Below are 19,790 nucleotides of genomic sequence, written 5' to 3'. Positions count from 1 at the left end.
CACACATTCACCCTACCACCTCCAACTACCGCCACTTGTGCCCATGACATTGCGCTAAGCACTCAGTAAGTTGTCTCTGAATGGTCTTAAGATGTTATCTTGCTTTGTAAATTTGCATGTGCAGGTCTTTCAGTGTTATCCCCTGTGCCTGAGATTCATGCAATTTTGACTGGGCAGCTAGATGTATGTAGCCACTGTGTAGGCGTTCTCCAAGTGTGTTAGGCTGAAGCTGTGAATACCTGTAACATTTACTTTTTAAAACAATCTTCTTGTGACAAAAGGCTAAATTGCTTAATATGTTAAGAGCTTTTACATCCAATAAAAATGCCGACAGTTTAAAAAGCAAAGTATATAAAGAGCTGTTTCACTGAAAAAGAAATGCAAGTGTCTTTAAAACATGAAAGGGTGTTCAAATTCTCTCATAATGAAAGAAAAACAAACTAGAATAATGAAATACTATTTTTTTCATACCAGATTGGACAATATTAAAATTTTATAATATACAGTAAGGCAGAGGAAAAATCAGCAGTTTCATAAACTATTAATTTAAACTATTAAATTGTTATAATTCCATCATAGGGCAATTAGATAATAACTATTGAAATTTCAAATCTACATACACCTTGAGCCTTCATTTTCACATGGAGGAATTTATCCTTCAAAAATGCTATATTATATATAAGCAACAATGGAGAGCTAGGATATTTATTGTAATATTATCGTAATAACAAAAATATACCATAAATGATAACCAATATTTGGAGACCTCCAAATGTCCAAGATTCTACTCAGTTATTAAAAGGGATGAGGTAGATCTTTACCAAAAGATGTCCAAAATCGGTTCTTATATGAAAAAGAAACTTGGCTGTGTCATAGGCAACTTTCTGTTATTTGCCCCCAGTACAAAATAGTCAAGCCATTTCTTGGGCCCAGAATTCTTCACACAATCAAAGAAGCCCACTTTCAAGCAGCATGCCAATGCAGTACAGGTAATATCTGGATATTTGATAAGGATTAAAGGAAGAGTAAAACTCCTCAGGCAAGTATCTGTCTCTTGATGTTCTAAAATTTCCATTTCATTGTGCTGAAAACATACCAAAGTATAATCTTGCCCAGAAAATAAGACTCCCTAGAAATGTCTTATTTTCATGATAAAAACTAAAGTTCAGCTTCAATTAAGAAAATATAAAAACCTTTCTTATTAATTTGTTAATATAAATATACAACAAAACACTAATTACTAATAGTCTCCCAATATATTTAAGATACAATTTAAAATAACCAACCCTCACAAAACTTTAACTCTCTTTTCTCATTGCTTGATACAATCTTTTCTCCCCTGCTTTAAGAAAAAGCTTTAACCTTCCTTCACTAAAATTCAGGTATCAAATAGCTTATCCACAGTTCCCTGGATGCCAGCTTAAGGTGGTAGCTATTGAACTTCATTGATTTGCTGCTAACAAATTGGAAGATTTAATGGTGTGACTTCCATATGTTGGTAGTTGGTGATCAGGTCTCACTGGGGTCTCTCCAAATGGGAAAAGAATTGCTTCCTACTAATCTCAGGCAGCCGTATCGCATCCACATCCATTTCCTCACTGATCTTAAACAGAAAGAATACAGAGAAAGATTATGTTTCATTCTCCCACTGCGTCTACATAAAACCCAATTGCCGAACCTTTCTGATCAGCAAAATGTTACCTTGGCAACAACTTTGTACAGCTTTTACTCCTCCTTCCTTTGAAGCTCATTGTTTGTGTAAAAGTTATTTTGTCTCCTAATGACGAAAATGAGACAGCTAGCCTGACCGGTTCTCTGGTTCTTCCAGACAAAGGTTATAAAACTGGCAGCCCAGGGACTAAATTCAACACTTGGGCATGTCTGACCACACAAAAGTCTTTGGCTTTATTTTATTATATTTTATTTTAATGTAAGTCAACATGTACAAACTAGAAGATTTGACATGAAATTCCAAATTTCCAGTTCTCTTTTTTGCTGAAATGTTTTTTAAATTTTTATTTTTCAGTTAGAGTTGACATTCAGTATTATTTTATATTAGTTTCGGATCTACAGCATAGTACATAAACATTTATATAATTTACTAAGTGATCCCCCTGATTAGTCTAGTACCCACCTAGTATGTTACTATACATAGTTATTACAAGATAATCGACTATATCCCTATGCTGTACTTCACATCCCCGTGACTATTTTGTAAAGACACTGGGCCCACATTCTCAACAATCAGCTGTATTGTTTCACATTTCATTGGTGAAAACGAATCACATGACCGTGTCTAGATGCAAAGGGTGCTGGGAAATATAGTCCCTGGAGGGGCAGCCACTCCTCAGTAACAATTTTATAAAACAGAAGAGAGAACACACATTTTTGTGGACATCCTTGCCTCAGCAACCATGAATATGTCTCCCTCTTCCTCTTCCTCTGCTAACTTCTTTTCTCATTATCAGAAGGCTCTTCTCACTTCTTATTGCCCATCCAAATCTCAACATATTTTACCTCCACCAGAATTCCAATTTAAAAATTTCTAGTCCTTTATCTTGGTAAGTAGCTAAAGTAACTTTCCCAAAACAGTTTTGTTGTTTCCTTCAGGATATTTATTATGATCATTATAACTTTAAAGAACAAGATTTGTTCTTCTCTAGTTAATCAGAAGGAAAATAAAAACTGATTGCATCTTGAATGTTTTTATTAAAGTACCACATCAAATTATCTGTTTACAAAATATAGCAAATAAATAAAGGAAATAAATAATGAAAAGTGCCTAAAATAATTAGTATTGTGATGTTATAACCTAACTACTCTCCTTATGGTGAATTAATACTTTCTAAAGTTATTTCTAGTTCCTAGAATGTAAAGTGAGTTATAGAGGTGATCTGTGGGCTTCTAAAATCAATTAAAACTAACAATGTGAAGATAATACACAGAAAGGCTCATTTACTCATTGCAAGTAGCATAAAACTAAACTCAAACGAGCTTAAACAAAAATAGATGTTATTGTTTCACTTTGGATGAAAAATCCAGAGGCATAATTAGCTTCAGTCATGGCTGAATTCTGAGTTAAACCAATGTTATCAGGACTATTTTCTTCCATCTCTCAGGTTCATTTTGGAACAAAATAGCAGCAATGGTTCTAACCCCGATACCCTCTAGCAGATAAGTCTGCTAGATAAGTCTAGCAGACAAGATCAAGAGTCTCTCAGTGAGGAAAACATCATTGTGACTCATTGAATCAGATTGGGTAATAATGTCATTCTTAAACTAATCATTGTAGCCAGGGGGAATTAATTGTGGGTCTCATGTGGGGGCCAGTTTCACTTGATCCAAACTAACTATGAATTGGAGAAGGTAGTTCTCTAGAGGGCAATTAGGGTATGATTACTGTTGGAGTCTGAGAAGGCTAAGGCTTCTTGGAACTAGTTAGTTAAAGGCTAACATTCTTGGAACCAGTTGAAAGAGAAACCAAGAGCCAGGTAGAAAGGCACAAAAATGTCACTTTACTGCATGGTTTCAGGTCTGTTAACCAAATGGATTGTCAGTTCCTGAATGAGATAGACTTGCCCCACAGCAGACATTCAGTCTTTCACAGGGGCCAGCCTCTGTTGGCTTTATGGCATAGAGAAGCAAAGAACGCTCTCTTCAAACTGATGTGACAAAGAAAATAGAGAAAAGGGGCTGAGTTTAATGTGCTCGGCTACTGCACCAAAACTCATCCACCAGGCAAGTCACTCATCTTACCTTGGAGCAAAGGGGAAAGAGGGGTACAGAGAATAGAGAAGCTAGGAGTGTTACTCTGAAGAAATCCCTACATGCACCAGTGGAGGAATGGGGAATAAATATCCCCCCCTAACATTTAACAGGAGAGTAAATGAATGGTGATAGCAACTACAGATGTCCATTACAAATAGAAAGTGAGACTTACTTTTCAATAAATAGAGCAAAATATATGCATCAAATGACTAGATTCCTTAACCTTTTCATTTCTAAAGGATATTAATCCCCCTTGCTAGAGAGACACCATAATACCCTTTAGATACTGTATTTCGCAATTATTATCTCTTATCTTATTTAGTGTTTTTCTACAGATGAAAGATAACCAAGTATAAAAGTGATGCCCTGGGATGAGGTGAAGATGAGTATCCAGGAGACTGTGGTTGAAAGCTTAGGAAGGAGATTCAAACAAGATAAAGAAGAGATTCGTATTGATTTGGACTTGATTCTAAAATATAAGTTCCAGGCTCCTTGTCTTCCCTGCTCATCACTGTATCTTTCCCAGGGCCTAGAATGGGGCCTCTGGTAGATAGTAGGTGCTAAATAAACATTTTTAGAATTGATGAATTGAGAATGTGTTTTTGGAATCAGAGGAAAAGAGAATTGGGGTTATAATGGCCACCAAAAAAAAAAAAAAAGTATCAATTTAGATCTAAGATTGTAACTTGACCCTAACTGAAAGGATCCTACTTCATGCTAAGAAGTATTCCACTGACATAGGAGAGTTCAAGAATTAGGGAACCAAAAATAATCTGCAATGATAGGAATCTTACAGGTAATTTAATATAGTAATTTTCAACAATGGGTGTATGTTTGAATCGCTAAGGGAGTTCTTTAAAAATTCCTCTACCCAGACCCTACTACCAAAGTTTCTGACCCAGGCATCCATAATTTGCAATAGTTCTCAAGTGATTCCAATGTGCAACTGAGAACCACTGTTCTACTCCAACTCCCTCAACTCACAGAAAAGACTGAGCTTAAAAAGTAATGAATTCAGAATGTAACTTGATTATCAATGTCAATATTTAGATATGTTTTAAAATCATAAGTCATGAAGAGGAAATAACTAGTCCTTAATGTCAATCCTGGTCAATTCTTGAAATGAATATGTGAGAATCTCTCAAAATATTACCATAACCAACTATTTTTACAGGTAGAAAAAAGCATTCATTCTAGTTCAGTACTCTACTCAGAAAGCTACAGGGAATCATTGACAGGTTTTGTAAAAGTGAATGTCATAATGAAAAAGTGGACCAGAGATGGACCTGGCCGTGGTGAAAGGATGGGTTAGAAAGGATAAGCATACAGGCAGGGAGGTCACAAAATATTAATTATCCAGGAATGAGTTCTTGATCATCTAACAAGATGGAGAGAGTGAACATGAACAATATTATGAAAAGCTGTCAACAGTTCTCTGAGGCTACAGGACTGACAAGCCTAGAGAATCAAGGGAAAGCTAGAGCTCAAAAGCAACTACAAATTCAAGCTGTTTACTGAGTGTAGCTTTGAATTCATTCTAAACAAGCTGCCCCACCAGGAGCTGCCAGAGGCCCTTCTAAAGGAGAGGAAGGAAGGGTATAAGAGAGTACAAAGCCCTAGAAATCTGAGCTTAAGTCTAATTCATTTTGTCTTCCTACAGTGCCTAACTCATTATTGTGCTTTGTGAGTAGAACCAGGTAATGAAAGAGAACAGAGATGGTTATCTCAGGAGAAGCTACTTCTTTATCACCTGGGAAACCCCCCAAAGCCCACAAGACACTGGAGTCATCAGAGAGAAAGGGTGGATAAGTGGACCCAAACCTGTTTTATCGCCATGTTTTAAAAATCGAGTATGCTAGGTGAGTAAATCTATTCGCCTCAAACAAGACACTTTTAAAAATATTTTACAAACTATCTTCCAACCAGTGAAAATTTTGTTTTCAAAATTTCTCTTATCAGACCCAACAGTCCCTCCCCACCTGAGTGGCCTTGGGTGTGTGTATTTATAGACATGCATACACAGCACCTTCCCTTTGCAGAGGCAGAAATCCCTCCAAGGTATAATGATCCCGCTGAAGGAACTTGTGTTAAGTGGTCCTTCCAACAACACCGAAGGGGTGGGGGTCAAGCAATTAGCCTAAAAACAACTCTGGTAGGGCCCCAGCCCTGAGAAGGAGCGATGCAATTTCCAGCAGCCTGCTCCCACCAGTGTTACCAGGGCTCTCTTAAATGCCTCCAGTAATGGGTCTTTCTCACTTCCCTTAGGAGAGGATGCCATCAGCTAATAGATATCACTGTCAGGAAGGTTTTTATGCTGCACAGCTTACATTTTCATTTCCGCGGTTTCAGCTTGTTGCTCCTAATTACCTCCCCTTGGACCGCCCAGAGTATGGGATCACAGCCTGGCCCACCTCAGCACCTCTCTGCTAGAGGTTCTTCATTCAGAATGGCCCGCTTAAAATTCAGCCTCATACAATCCAGCTCCAACTCAGTGACAGGTCCTGGGAGTTGGCCCATTTTCCCTCCGACCCTCTGACATGCTTGGGGCCACAGAAGGTGAAAGCCCACCATCCACCCTTCACCCCCACCCCCACCCACCTGGGCTTCCTCATGCGGTGTATGTTCCTACAGCATTTGGGGCACTGCCGACGGAACCAAGGAGACACAGCATTAATTATTCTCTCTTCCACAAACAAAAGTGTGAAGGCTGTGCCCTGCAATGAACATGGACTTCTGGAGTACAGTCAGCATTACATCTCCAGGCTGAAAACCAAGGCGGGGGTAGGGGGGGGGTGGTTCTCATTCAATTCCCTCACTCCTGCTGTGCCTTTTAACTAACTTTGAAATTCCTCTCACTGCTGCAGGTGCTTCTGTGCAGTTTCCAAGGGCTGGAGCCCTACACGGATTTATTTTGTACCCACTGCAGGAATTTCCTAAAATGAGAACCAGAGGAGAAAGCCTGGCCTGAAGTAATTAAGATGATTTGTTTCACGTGGTTCAGGCAGGCATAAAGGGGTACCTGAACACAGAGAATAGAAGATCAAAGGGATGGCAATCCGAAAGTGGGAGCTCGACTCGAAGAAAAACAGGCCATCCAAAGGCACCCAGATCGCTGCCAAATGAAAACTCTTCTCTATTTTTAACTTCTCCCAGAGATAAGACAGAGGGAGACCTTTCTTTTTTAACGTTTGCCTTCAACAGTTAGATTCCAGAATAAAAAATTCAAATGTACGTGCCATATTTATAAGTCACAACAACTCCCCACCTGAATTCATTTGTCAGTGGAAAGTCGTGTGCTATTTACGCCCCGGGAATTGAGCTGCAAGAGTGAATATTCCTTAGAAAGTGCATGTCTTTTGCAAGCTCGTTGATGGCTCTGAAAAATCCTCTGTGATGGGACCTCTTCTGCTCACTGGCACCCTACCTGGCCATGGAGTGTGAAGGCAGGGCCAAGCAGGCAAGGGGTACAGCTCAGCACAGAGTAGACGTGGGCACGTCTGAGCCTGCCGCTTTTCAGAACCACAACACAGTATTGACTGTATATTTCTCCTCCTCAGAAATATTGATCATCAAGAATCAACCAGAGAATGCCTGTGCTGCTGGTCCTACCACTGTGAGTGGCCAGGTATTATTTACACATATATCTTTCTCAGTGTTAAGGCCCTGATATAGTGGTATGACAAAGAAGCTGTGTAGAGACTAGTGGTCATGAACCACTGTAAGTTGGAGGGCTTTCCTCTGCAGCAAAAACAGTCCCCAAGTCAGTCACCTTGGAAAGAGAGTTTCAGGACATCTAGAGAGGAAATTCCCCACCCTCTACAGGACCAGCATGTCCTCAGCTGAAACGTGAACTGTCCCTCGAGAATGAGAATTCCTGCCCCCCTTCCCCTTCGGGCCAACATATGGGGCCATAGCTGGAAGGAAAGTCCTCTGTCTTATAACCCTACCTGCATGGAGTCCTTTTGTGGCCAAACTGACTCAACTGCGAATCCAAGGAATTAAAAGAAACGTCAAGTGTCCCCTTTGAAACCAGAGCATTAATAATGAATCTGTGTTCTGAAACCAGCTTGATGGGGCCTGCAGAAATTAGCTAGAGGTCTCCGACAGGAAGATAAACCTGAGGCAGAAGAGTTCAATCTTTAAGTTCCAGCTGCATTTCTCACATGGAGATTTCCCTTCATTGCCAAATGTGGACGATCTAGGTTTAGAGAGAGAAATTTCCAGTGCATGGTGAAAACATGAAGCTTAAAAAAGATTTAAGTCTCAGAAACTTGATTCTTCAACGCCGCTGGTGGACATGAGGTTGCCAGTGTTGTGGCTGAAAGGTGGGACAACACAACTCAAGAAAGGGTGACTGCGGGTGAAACCAAGCAGGCCAGTTTAGCACCCCCTAGTGGAGGAGAGGGCGGCGATCATGGTCCCCACTTCCATTTAGCTAAGGGATTTGACCACTGGGAATCTGTGAAAGATCATTTTTCTAATCAATAATCAACCCAAACTCTGATCTTCCCTAATAGCAGAACTACTTGGTGCACATTTAGCCAACTATTAAATAATGCCGTTTCCAAAGGGAAAGAGGCCATGGTTAGACCAGCCTTTAAAGAACATCCCAGAGCCTGGACAGACTTTAAAGAAATGAGCGTATTGAGTATTAGTCGAAGCTCAAAAACAGTAGGTGTGTGCACCCTCTAAGTAGCTCATGTGTTACAGATCTGACAAGTCTCATTGATTTAAATGGCTGGAGCACTGCTTGGATTTTAATCTCCTTTACCCTTATACCAACGAGGTCGCTGTTTAAATGCTTTTACTTAATAATGTAAACACCTGTCACACGCCAGGGGCAAAGCTATTAAGGAGAAGGATTATTTAAGCAATGGTCCTGAGTATAGCATTGCTATTATTATCTTATCCTCGACTGCCAGGGTCTGAGCAGAGTTTTCTTCCTAGGACTGGAGTCAACCACCAAGTCACCTAGTACTCTGACCCCCAGAGGTCTGCAGAGAACCCTTTAACCTCACACAGAGTGGATCTCTGCTCGCATGTTGTCATCTGAAGGTGCCCAAATATCTGACCTGCCAAGACTCTAGCAGTCGAAGCGTGTGTCCACCAAAGTCCCTTGTTAAAATGGAAAGCTGTTTCAATAAAGCAGTATTAGGCCATTAATTATCCTTGCAGCTACAAGGCACAGGGACTAGACTTTTGGGGGGGGGTTTGGTTTGTTTTTTTTTTTTTGCTGACTTCTTGTCATTCGTTTTCCATTTGGTGCAAGGCACACGGTCACGGGGTGTCAGGAAGGATCTCAAGTTCCTTTTTGGTGTTTTGCTGTTTTGATGTTAAAGAACTCCACTGCTGCTGCTTGCTGCTGCCTACCTAGTCTATGGAGCGGGACAGGGGAGGGGCTCGAAAGAGCCTAGCACCTCTGGAATTCTGGTGGCTGGTGGTGGCCACTCAGGGTGGGGGCCCAGCGCTGGCTTTGCTGGGCCGGCCACCGGGCTGCTTCCTTGTGGCTTCCCGAGCCAGGCCACAGATGATCATGCTGCTGGAGGCCTGAGGAGATTGTGAGTGCTCTGGGGACTCCAACCCTGCGGCCGGGAACGAGAGAGTGAGCTTCTGGAAAGAGCAGCTCGCCCACTGGGTCAGCCTTCGGGGGGCCGGGGTGGTCGGGGATGGCTTCCATAGGGTACTCGGCACTTCCACAGGAGCTCTTACTGGAAGTGGAACCCAGCAGGGCCAGTAGCAGCTGTGGGTGGCCACCAGCAAGCCGCTGGATGGGATGGGTGCCATGCTTTTGCCTGTGGGCTGGTGGAACCTCGGCTGCGACCCCTCACGGACCTTGGCAAGCGATCACAGGCACCGGGGACTGGGGCAGGGGGTGGCACCAGGCCACGGAGCCCATTTGCAGAGGAGACTGCTGCAGGCCACTGCACGACCAAGACACATGGTCCGGACTAGACTCTTTACAAGTATCATCTCTTTTATACCTGCAACAACTCCATGATTTACTGTTTTTGCTATCCCCATAATCTGAAGTACATGATGGTTAAGTAACTTTCTTAAGGACACACAGTATTTGGCAGGAATCAAATTATAATTTAGGGCTGACTTCAAACCATGTACTTTTAAGCACTATGCCATGTTGTCTCTCTCACTCTCAAGGACCCATTATTTACCACATAATGCGGTGAGATGAAAGCTTAGAGGAATGGTACAGAGAGAAGAGAAAGAGCCAGAACCAGAGGCTGCTGGGGAGGAAGGGCCTGAGGTGTGCTCTAAAGCCTGGCCTGAGGGTTTTGGAACAGATTGTTGGCATCAGGAGGCCAAGGAGTTCAGACCAGAAGGGAAAAGACCCTAAGATTTAAGAAGATGACAAGACCAAGGATGTGAGAGCACTATCTATAGCCTAGCTTAGAGGCAGGGTGCCCCTGATCCCTATTCTTTCTGTTCCTTTACCCGAGCTGCCTCCTCTGGGAGACACACCTGAGGCCAAAGCACAGCCCTGCCTCCACCCCCATCTGCCATGTCTTCTGAATACTCATGGGAGCTGCTAGTCTTAGCAAAACCCAGGTGAGCTCTGGCCCTGCCAAGAGTACTCAAAGTCTTGATGTTATCTAACTAACCATAGGTCAGTGACTTTGGCCCTAGGGAGGAGGGTACACTCATGGGACAGCACAAGCCCCACAGTCACTGGCCTTTATCTAAGCTACTAATCAGATGTCAGTGTGGTTTATCAAGACTATTCCTCCACAAACTCATCTTAGTGATGAAAGCCAATCCATTAGGCCTAATTTCAGCACCTGAATTCAGCAGTGCTTTAGTAAACAACCCCTCCCTCCTGCCTTTTTAACAATACAGACCAAGAAGAGAGAAAACGGTTCACTCATTCATTCAACAAATATTTATTGAATATATTTTATAAACCAGACACTGCCCTTGGTACTGTGGATAAAGTAATCGTATCAATGTCCCTCCTCATCTAGAACTTTCTGTTGTATAGGAGACAGAAAGCAAATAAGTAAAGGGAGATAAAGAGAAACAATAACCAGGGTATTGTTTCTCCAAGAGTAGTGCCCAAACCAGCAGCATCGGCATCACCCAAGAACTTGTTAAAACACAAATCCTCACGACCCTTCCCAGACCTACTGAATCAAAAACTCTGGACATGGATCCCAGTAATCTGTGTTTTAACAAGCCTGTCAGGGTATTCTGATCTGGACTAAGGTTTAAGAATCACTGGAATGGAAAGTAAGAGTAGGGAGGGGAGCATCTTTAGATAAGATAATCAGGAGAGGCCTTTCTGACATTCAAACTGAGTCCTGAGAGATGAAAAAGAAATATGCCATGCAAAAGCCAAGATAAAAATAAAATAAAAAAAAATCCAGGCACAGAGAACAGTAGGTACAAAAGAGAGGCAGGGAAGAACTTGTTACCGTCAAGGACTGGAAAAGTATGAGCGGAGCATAATTATTGAAGGGGATGCTGATGAGAATAGGGGCTAGATTGTGCAAGGAATTATAGACCTCAGTAAGGAGTATGAATTACAAACTGAATATATGCTTTAATGAAAGAAACATGCTCCAATGAGAGCATATAACACATGAATCTGACCTGGAATGAGGATCAAGGAGGGATTCTGAGAGGTAATGATGTTTGAGATAAGATATCAGTGGTGAATACAAGACAACTGAGGAGATGGAAGAACCATCATGTGCAAAGGCCCTGAAACAGGAGACAGCATGATATTGTTAGGGAAATTGTGTTAAGACTTTAAAACAGGCAAAAACGATTACTGGATGTTGTGTCTAACATACCTTTCCTGGTTATCTATGCCACTCATTATCTTTGACCTATTTTACAACTATTGCAAACTACAGAAAATTGAAAGTGATACAAAGGATTCTTGTCCATAAAAATACAAATCAACTTTGCCAAATGAAATGCAATTGATTATTGCCCTATGAATATGGCTAGTTTTGCATCAAATTTATTTCAGCATTTCCCAATTGTGTGCACACGTGTGTATGTGTTTTCTTAATTCTCTTTTGAACCAGTTGTGACATCTTTGAGTTAAAAAATCTTTGACATAGGTTCATTTTATGTTTGCATAAGAGTTATGATTTTACCTTTCTTAGAAATTATTTTTAACAACATATTCAAGGAGTGTGGTCATAATTTGCCGAATAGTATACAAGACACCCGGTTAAATTTGAATTCAAATAAACATGATTTTTTTGTATAAATATGTCCCAAATATCATATTGAACACATTCATACTAAAAAGTATTCATTGTTCATCGGCAGTTTAAACTTAACTGGGCATCTTGTATTTTTATTTGCTAAATCTGGCGAAGTTATAGCATGGTCACTGCTAACTGTGTTCTCACTGCAACCCACCTTTTGATCCCAGAGTCAAGAACAAAACACACCAAATGCACCTCCTCTCCAAATTCCAAAGCAAAATTTCACTTTGTGCTTTTAAAAAAAATAGCTTAAATTGCCTCCCTGTATGGGGACAGGTGCTGTGGGCTATCTTAAATCATACTGCTTGCACTTTAGGACCTGTTGAGTTCTGGTGCTCTTGGAAAAATTACTTGCTTACAAAAGGCCTCCTTTCTGCCCTACGAGAGTGTGTGAGGTGCCATAGACTCTGAGGTTTTGGGAGGAAAGGAAGAAGAAGAGGGAGAGGGAAGTGGGAGGAGGAGAGGAAGTGAGGGAGGGGAAGGGTGAGGGTAGGGAAGAGGGAGACTAGTTCATTATAGTCCCCTGTAATATACACAGTAGAATTTGATCTCACACATGCTTGCCCCCATCCAAAATTGCCTGACTCTTCCCCAGTGAGCCTTCCCTCCCTGCTTTAGCTGAAGCTTTTCCATATTCAAGCATCTATTAAAATGCAAATATCCGCCCTTGAGAATATCCTAACATAGGCTAACATTTTAGCAGAAATTGGCTGGCAGGACATGATACACAAACAAGCACTTGAGAATAGGAGCTCGATAAGGGGTATGGAGAACAGTCAGGAAGGAGACCCCAAGAGAAGAGGGGGATATTACAAGAATGCAAGAGACCTGGAGTCACACCTTAGGCCAATCTTTTTATTTGCTAAATCTGGCAAAGTTATAGCATGGTCACTGCTAACAGGCAAAGTCTATAATATAAATTCTAGGGAAGAATCATTTTAAATCTGGGGCCAAATACTCTTGTTATTTCATCTGCCTTTCCCTACGATGTGATATAAGACATCTCCAAAAGAAATATCTTCACGGTGATATATTCTTGACTTAGTGGGCATCCCCACAGGCTGGTAATAGAAGGATACTTGCAAAATGGAGCCCCTCACATACTCCCCACATCACCCACGCGCGCGCGTGCACACACACATACACACACACACACACACACGCGCACGCGCGCGCGCGCGCGCACGGCAGTTCTGATCACCAGCAGGACTGTATCCAAGGAATTATTATCACTTTCTGAATGCAGAAGACAATGAATGGGCCTGGCCCTTCCTGGAATGTGGGAGTGGGAGCCTGGCAGACAGATTCCCTCCAGATGGAATAAATGCTGGGGGGTCTGGGGGAGAATCACTGTCCCGAGGAAGCATCCATCCTTTTTTAAGCAACGGCTGTGCACATCAACTTTGGCTCCCAACTTCTGTAATATTTCTCTATTATAAATTGGACGGCACAGCATGTGGTCAAGGAGCCATTACAAGCCCTCTCAAAAAGAATTTTTTTCCCAGGGACCTAATTTCTTAAAATCTTGGGGCAACTGTTCTCTTAGAAAGTGGGACAGTCTCTCTTGGAGCCTGCCAGACAGAGAGGAAAAAAAAAAAACTAAACAAAACAAAAAAGCAAAGTCTACGAAAGGATAACACAGGAGCAGGCTTCCCTCTGAACACTTGGAGGCCCCTCTCTCCTAAGCCGAGGCTGCGATCACTCTAACGAGAACAGATGGCACCGGTCGGGAGCTGCCTCCCATGTCCTCCTTCTGAAACCAGATTTTAGCAGATCGTTTTTTAAAACTGAGAATCGGAGCCTATTGTTTAAATGGTAGCCTAGATGTATGCCAAGAAAGTAGGATGTTAATTGCACTAATACATTCACTGCTGACTTCTGGGGAGCTCAAAGCACTTAGAATAGAGGGGGCGAAGTCTTCATAAGGCCCCGCTTTGAGGCTGGAGAAAAAGGTTGCCATGATCAGCCCACAGGAGGTGACTCACCTAGTCACTGGCAGAGAAGAAATCGCACCCTTCCATTCCCCTGCTCCATGATTCCAGCTACCCAATGTCACCACAAAGCTGGAGCATGGGAAAGTCCCAGGGCAGGGTATGGGTGTTGGAGGGCAAAGATTCCACATGGGGGTTAGTAAGGTCATTACAAATAAAAGAGGCCAGGCTAAGCCTGAATCTGGTAATTTTGCCTGATCCCACCTCCCATTCTACCCTCCATGTGGCAGATGTCACCTGCCTGTGTGTGGTAGCTATTTCTCATTCTGTGGTGCTCAGAAACCAGGCCCGGGGTGAACCCAAAGGCACCCCCACAGGGGTATGCACAGAACGTAGGCCAAGAAAGGGTTAGGGTTCAATGACAGGAAACTTCTGAATTTTAAACTCTGCTTTTCACAAAAGTTGTTTCATTGTCGTCATAATTACCAAATTTAAATTACCTCTATTCTCAGGTCTTGGAAAGCCATGAAAAGAGAAAGAGATTTCCACAGTGAGAAATGAGAAATGATGAGGGGAAGAAGGTGGCCTGTGGAGCAGACTTAAAGAGGAAAAATGTTTCTTGACTCAGCTGCAGCTGAGGTGTCTGAAAAGGAAGGAGAAACAGGCACTGGGTTAGTGGACAGGGGATGGGAAAGGCAGGGAGTCTGGACTACGTGCTTTGAATCAGGTCAGAGGCAAGGCCCACAAAAGAAGTTCTAGGAAGGAATTTTTCAAAGGTGGTCATTTAAAACGAATACTGAAATGAATGTAGAAACTGAAGTTATATTGCTTTGTGTGCCAGTGAGCAGTGCCTGTTCACAAAAGATGGGAATTAAACACTCAGGGTCCATATTTCTTCTGTGTCTTTAAAAAAAAATAAAGCAAAAAACAGGAGTCACTGGAGAAATTATAATAACAACCAACCAATGGACCCGGCCACATCTGTCAACAAAGACTGAAATCCCTGTCCATTTTATTTTTCTTATATCAGCTAAGAGTGTGTGTCTGTGTATGTTGTATGTGTGTTCATTTCTTAATAATTATTAAAGACTTCATTTGTTTGTGCAGGGATAGGCTCCATTTTCATTTCTAAATATATGATCATTCTAAGTGATATCCAGAAACATAAGGAGTGATTACCTTTTAGTAATTATGGAACCACTTCTGTAGCTAATAACTATTTTCGATCAAATACCTATTACATGCACACACATTATATGATGTAATTTTAATGACTACCCTCTCAGTATGCATTATTCTCCCAATCTACAAATGATTAAACTGCGGCCCTGGGATGTTAAATGAATTACCAAGTTATTGCTATGGACTGAATGTCTGTGTCCCCCAAAATATTGAAGCCGTAACCACAAGTATGATGGTATTAGGGAGTGGGGCCTTTCTGAGGGAATTAGGTCGTCAGGATAGAGCACTCATGATGAGAAATGCAATTAGTGCCCTTATAAGAAGAGACACAAGAGAGATGACTTCTCTTGGCCACATAAGGACATGGCAAGAAGGCAGCCATCTGCAAACCAGGAAGTGCGCCCTCGCCAGGAACCGAATCAGCCAGCTCCTTGACCTTGGTTCTCCCAGCCTCCAGAACTGTGAGAAAGGTCTGGTTTAAGCCACCAGTCCATGGCATTTTTTAATAGGAGCTCAAGCTGACAAAGATAGTTACACACCCAGTTAGTAATGGAGCAAGGACTTAATACAAAGTCCGTGCCCTTTCTACTGCACCAGCCTGCATCTCAGCAGCAACCTGGTTTGACCAACCATAGTCTGGACATGACAATCAAAATAATATCTTTATATCTGTGTGGCTCATAGAGTTGATAAACTCTCTCACATCCATCACTTACTTTTTGGTGTATTGTAAGCGGAGTCTGGAATCTTTAGACCTCAAATCCTGGATCCTAACACCCACTGCCCAGACCCATCATTACATATTATTTCTAACAGAAACAAAATGATGAAACAAACTTTAAACTAATAACGTGCAGTGCTTCTGAGGATGCAGGGACATTGGCATTCTCTCGCACCCTCGCTGAGCATGCCAGCTGGCATAAACGTTCTGGGAAATAATTTAGTAATAAAAGTTTTAAAACTCCATAATCTTTGACCCAGTAATTCTGCTTCTAGTACTATATTTTAAGAGAAGGGTGAGAAATGTACACAGAGATTAATAAAATGGATATTTATTATAAGATATTAAATAAGAGTAAAAACTTGGAAATAACCTAAAAGTCCATTAGGAATGCTCCTAATATAATTTAAGCAAAAAAACAAGTCACGAAATTGTATATAAAGTATGATTCCCAAGTTTGTTTTTAAAATGTACCTACATACAGATGTGATCAAACATAAATACAGTTAACGATAGTTGACTCTGAATGAGAGTTACAGGTGATCTTTAATTTCCTTTACATTTTTCTAAATTGTGTATGTGACTATATCTTTTCTAATCAGGGAAGGACAAAATACACTGCAATTTTTAATTTATAATATTTATACAAGAAACCCTCCCCATTAATCATTTCTTTGCAAAGGGACCCAAAATGCCCATTCACACTCATTCCCCCAGCCTCAGATCCAGGTTGGAACTCAGGCCTTATCTGCATTATTACCATCATCGCTCCCCTTATTCTTGAAAATTTAAGTCTTTTCAAGGACTCTTAAAACTTGTGTGGTGTCTTCAAAGGTAGGAATTATGTCTTAGTCATTTCTGTGCCCACAGCACCAAGCTCAGTGCCCATCATACAGTAACTGCTCAATAAGTATTCATTAATTAGATAAATAAATCACCAACCTTTTAGTCCCCAAGTCAGATTACCACATTTATTTCTTAGCCCCTCACATTAATTAGATGAAAAAATATATATAGCAGCAGTGCACAGCACTGCTTTGTTTCACTTTCTATTTTTCCAGGAGTGCACTTGGACCCTGCATCCTGTGAATCATCACATCCACATCTTCCCCATTCATTCTCTCTTGTCACTAATGAAGACATCATGGTCAAGGAAAAAAGTCCCATGTCATTGAGCCCTCTTGACCACCTGTGACATCTCATTCTCAGTCTAACAATGGGCAGGTAGGATCTAATCAACGTCATCTGTCCCATCTGCACCAAAATTTACACAAAGAACCTCCATCAGGATGGCCAGGAAGCCATTCGGTCTAATGTATGTTCACAAAGGGGAATGCTTGCTGCTATGTAGCTCTGCCAACCACTGGCCATGTGGAGGACAGGGTGATGGCCCAATCCTGGTGATCTGGTGTGAGAGAACCAAAAAAGGTGCAGTCAGGCAAGGCCCACCAGCTTACATCACTACTGCCGATGCCCACACACTTTGGCTCACTGAGAAATTTATTCTACAGAAATACTTCTACATGTGCATGAAAGTATATGCAAAAGTATATTGAAAACAGGTGTTTATTTTAGAAAAAAAAAAGAATCACAAACAAATGTCAAGTAATAGGAAACTGGATATAATATGAAATACTATCCGAGTATAAAAAGACCAGTGAACTTCATGTAGCACTCATGTGACACATGTGCCAGGATCTGTTCTAAGTATATGTTAACTCATTTAATCGTCCAAGTATCCAATGAAGGGGGTTGCTGTTATTAACCCCACTTTCCAGATGAAGAAACTGAGGCACAGCACAGTTAAGTCAGTTTCCCAGGATTACTCAGCTAATATGTGATGGGTCCAGGATTCAGAAGGGAGATGGCACGGATCCAAAGTCCACACTACTAACGACATGTCATATAATCCCAAAATCTGAGCAGGAGCCAAAGCCAGCTCTATGGCCAGTCCAACACACGACCATCGGCAGAAATGAGGTCACTTTTAATGTCCTGTGATAGAAACGTAAGTTTTCTTATATTGAGGAATTGTTAAGTGAAAAAAAAATCAAACTGCAGAACAATCTACACATTCATATTTTTACCTTTTAAAAATCTAGACAAAAGTAAATGCATAGACAAAAACTTCTGAAGACACTCACCAGATTGCTAACCGTGGCCATCGCTGGGAAAAGGGGCTGGAAAGAGTGATGGAGTGGCTAGGGAAACTGTTGCAATCCATCTTAGACCATTCCATATTATTTAAATTTTATGAGCATATAGTCTTTTGGTAATTTTGAAAAGAGAAGAAATTAAAGAAAAAGGAGTTGCCCAGGGAGGCCCCATCAATAAGCAGACTGCTGTGTGAGGAAGGCCTGTTTAAGGGATCTGCCCTGAAGTACAAGGGTTTCATTTACAAAGAAGCAGAGTCACAGAGGGTACAACACAAGTACATGGGCCTCAAGGAGAAGCGCTGCTGGTCGTGCATGCAACCAGTCGTGTGTCCAATGTCAGGTCCACTCGCTCAGCAGTTGCTTGGCACATAGGACAGTGTGTTTCAGCAGGCAGAGCTCTGGGGTTGGGGTCAGAAAGCCTGGGTTAGAATTCCGGCTCTACCTCTCGCAAGCTGTACAACCTTGGGCCATTCAGCTCTTTGGGCCTCATTTTCATCTTCTGTAGAATGTAAATAATAACACCTACTTTACAACGTTGTTCTGAGATTAAATGAGAGAATGTGCCAGTGTCAAGCTCAGTGCCCATCGTTTCATAGGTATACGATCCATGCGAATTAAAAATGGCTACATAGGTCACAGAACTAGAACCCAGTCTCCTGACCCCTAATCCAATGTTCTTGCCATTAAGCCCCACTGTCCTAGTTGCCCGGCTCTGTGCTTGGATCAGAAAGACAAAGTCAGCCAGACCATGTCCACACGAGGCCATCGAAATGCCCCTGGACTTGTGCTCCTTGGACCTCTAACTCATGGTTACCTTGAAGACTTTTCTCGAAAGGGAATTCAGAAGGAACTGCTGTTCTCAGGCTGAGGAATAAGTTTTAGAAGTCTTGGTAATTAAAAGTATGTCCTACCATAGTTCCTTGTGACCAAGTTTTTTATGATTGTCTTACTATGCCATGAGGCTTTGTTGCATAAAACTAACCAAGTCCCTTAATCTTTCTGCCCCAATTTCCTCATCTTTAAAAAGGAGGATGAATGACCTCTGTCTCCTTTCTAACAAGGTTTTTGAGAGGATCAAGTGACGTGATGGAGATTATCATCTACGGCAGAGACTACCAATTTTTCACCATCCTTTTTTCCCTCTTTCCCTTGGAAATAACACCCCAAGCTCCAGCTAAACACACACTGCCCAGCCAGACTACACTGCCCAGCCTTCACTGCAGCTCGATTTGGCCAAGCAACCGATCGCTTGCCAATGCAGTACAAAGAGAAATGATATCTGCAAGTCTCAGTCTGTGCCTTTAAAAACAAGCGGATTGCCCTACTTTCCCCTCTTTTTTCTTCCTGCAAATTGGAAGCTGGGCTTGCTGGTGGTGAGTTATCACAGGGACTGTGCCCAGTTCTCAGTTTGAACATACACCCTCCTTAGAGGATGGTGGATGAACAAAAAAGATGCCTGGGTCCTGCACAGCCTCATGAAGCAGAGCTGCCTCCCACCCCAGGGTCACCTACCAGCTCAGTTTTCTATGGGAGAAAGAAATCATCCTCTTATTTTATTAAATCCACTTTTATTTTGTTCTCTGATATAGAAGCTGAACCAATATTGTGACTATTGCAACATCCTTTGAATGTATAAACTGTTATACCAAGACATACTGTACTTATTGTTACTTACATCTGCATCTTGATTTGACAACTCTTATTGTCACATAGCAGTCATCATCTTATTCACAGGACCACAATTTCTGTTTCTGCAATTCTCAAAGTCTGGACAACCTCACATTCAGATGTCTCA

The 19,790-nt window shown here is 41.7% G+C and overlaps 1 pseudogene; it reads right to left on the bottom strand.

Moving 5' to 3' along the window:
• Positions 1-9,216: 9,216 nt before the first annotated feature.
• On the bottom strand, positions 9,217-9,552 carry LOC120588128 (pancreatic progenitor cell differentiation and proliferation factor-like; annotated as a pseudogene).
• Positions 9,553-19,790: the final 10,238 nt, after the last annotated feature.

Source organism: Pteropus medius, unplaced genomic scaffold, assembly GCF_902729225.1.
Source record: "Pteropus medius unplaced genomic scaffold, Ma_sr-lr_union100, whole genome shotgun sequence".
NCBI classification, from domain to species: Eukaryota; Metazoa; Chordata; class Mammalia; order Chiroptera; family Pteropodidae; genus Pteropus; species Pteropus medius.
The sequence above is the reverse complement of the archived record's forward strand: the minus strand, read 5'-3'. Positions and strand labels throughout refer to the sequence as shown.